The following is a 2500-nucleotide window of genomic DNA, read 5'->3' as shown; positions in this document are numbered from 1 at the left end:
TTTGTTTTTTTTTCCAAATCTTTCTGATTTGAAGTAATGTGTATTCATCTTTCTAAATCAAACAGTTCTGAATCTGTGACAAGCATGGGAAGTTTTGATACTTTGAACATCTGTCATAGACTCATATATAGACAGGGAGATACAGGAATAGATATAGATATAGATAGCTAGAGATATAGATATATAGATGTAAATGTAGATATATGCAGGCACACACACACACACACACACACACACACACACATATATATATATATATATATATATATATATATATATATATATATATATACACATATATATTTATATGAAAACATGCTACATGTGTTTTATGCTCATTTTTTTATGTTGGGAAAACCATTCGCAAATTGTCTGCAAGAATTAAAGAGCACTGTGCAGCGATCATAAATTTAGACTTGCAAAAATCTCTAGCCAGTCATAGCCTACATTGCCAGAATTTTACTCGCTTTAAATTTATTATACTGGAAAACATTAATCAATTCTTTGGAGATGCAAACACTTATTTAGAAGTCAGGAAATTATTATGGCAACTTAGACTTAATGCGGATGCCCTACCTGGTCTGAAAGAAAATTTAAATATCAAGTGTGCACTTAAATGGCAGTGTTGATTATAAATACATTATTAATATTAAGTCTCTTATTTTACATGTATTAAGGCTCTTGTGTTATACTTGTGTGATGTTTACTCTAACTGATATACATCATTAACTTCCATCACTACCTAGTGACAGAATTCTATTACTGGTCCACTTCAGATTGTTTTCACTTGTAAAAGTCTTTATTGGGTTGTTTTAAATATAGCACTATGTTTCAAATGTAAATTGATGTTTACTGGCTAATTGATTCTTAAGAACTGCCTTTTTTGTGTCATATTTATATGCTGTTCTGCATTTTAAGTTTATCTGATGAAGTCCTTATCACTTAATAAAGGATGAAAGCGCTAAGTACCGGCTCCTGGGTGTTTTGTCCTGTGTTATAAAATTTTGTTTATTTTATACAGTCTTTTTAAAGTTTTTTGACTCTATATATATATATATATATATATATATATATATATATATATATATATATATATATACACACACATATGCCTTTAGGCATTATGCCTGCCATTATGAAATGTAGGAAGCCTGTATTATCATTAGGATAATGACATGGCCATTACGGCATAATATCTCATACCGACATGGCTGGGATGGGAAGGGAATGGTAATTAAGGCATAGGAATAAAAATATTTAGATATACATGCCGAAGCTAAAAGAAACAGAGTTAGTAAAAGTAATCATAGGAAGGATAGGAATAACAGAAGACAAGGCACAAGCTGAGATACCAAATAGCTTTGGGGAGAATAGTGAACTGAGGAGGTAGAATGGGAAAAAGATGATAAATCATAAACTGAAAGAGTAATTCAGCTCATCTCATCCTCTGTAGTAATGTTTGAGCAACTGATATTCTTGTGGTGGTGGATGACAGAAGACAAGGCCCAGAGACCAGATGAGTTACCCCTGAAAATCTTGAAAAAATGGCAGAGGTACTGGCAGCTCCTCTGGCAGAGTTAAGAAGATCAGTGAAGAGGTACTAGGGCAGAAAAAAGATGATAGCACCTGGCATAGCTGCCAAATTATAGGGGCACTAAACTATAAAAATGTGTGATAGTTTCCAATCTGTTATTAAATGATTATGATTATAATTGTTTAACAAGCTATTTGTTAACTGTCAAACTTCAGTTTTGAAGATACTTACCTTAAAAACAAAAGTTTAACAGAAAGTTTACAAATTCTCTCATAACTGATTGAGATTGTTTATTAGATAGGTTGTAAACTGTCAGATTTCAATGTTTTTTGAAAGTACCTAGAGAAGAATAGGTCAGCAATTCATAAGCTGTCCAATAAGCAATCATGATCATGATCATTAAATGACAGCTTATGAACTGTCAAGCTACTTTTTTAAAGCTCAGCAGAGAAAAACTAAATAATTGTTTAATCAAGGGGAACCAAATTCACTTGCTACATTTCCCTAACTGGGTTGTAGGGACCACCTGGTAGATGTTGCCTAACCTGATTTCTGGAACATATTTAGCTCGGTATCTCACAGGAAGCTAATAAGTAGACTCCAAGAACTAGAGGGTGTGACAAGGATGCTCGGGTAGTTGGAACAATAATCAAAAGGAGGTCCAGAAGAGGTGGTAGGAAAAAGGATGTAAGCATGAGTAAAAAGGAAGAAAACTGGTATGTAGTAGAGATCAACCCTAGAGATGGTGTTTCTCACAATGTATATTTAAGGTAGACATACACACACACACACACACACACACACACACACACCTATATATATATATACATATATATATATATATATATATATATATATATACACACACATATAAATATACACACACACACACACACACACACACACACACACACACACACACACCCATATATATATATATATATATATATATATATACACACACAT

Source organism: Protopterus annectens, chromosome 3.part1 (genome assembly GCF_019279795.1).
Source record: "Protopterus annectens isolate FY-2018-M chromosome 3.part1, PAN1.0, whole genome shotgun sequence".
Classification (NCBI taxonomy): domain Eukaryota; kingdom Metazoa; phylum Chordata; order Ceratodontiformes; family Protopteridae; genus Protopterus; species Protopterus annectens.
This window is presented reverse-complemented; position numbering follows the sequence as displayed.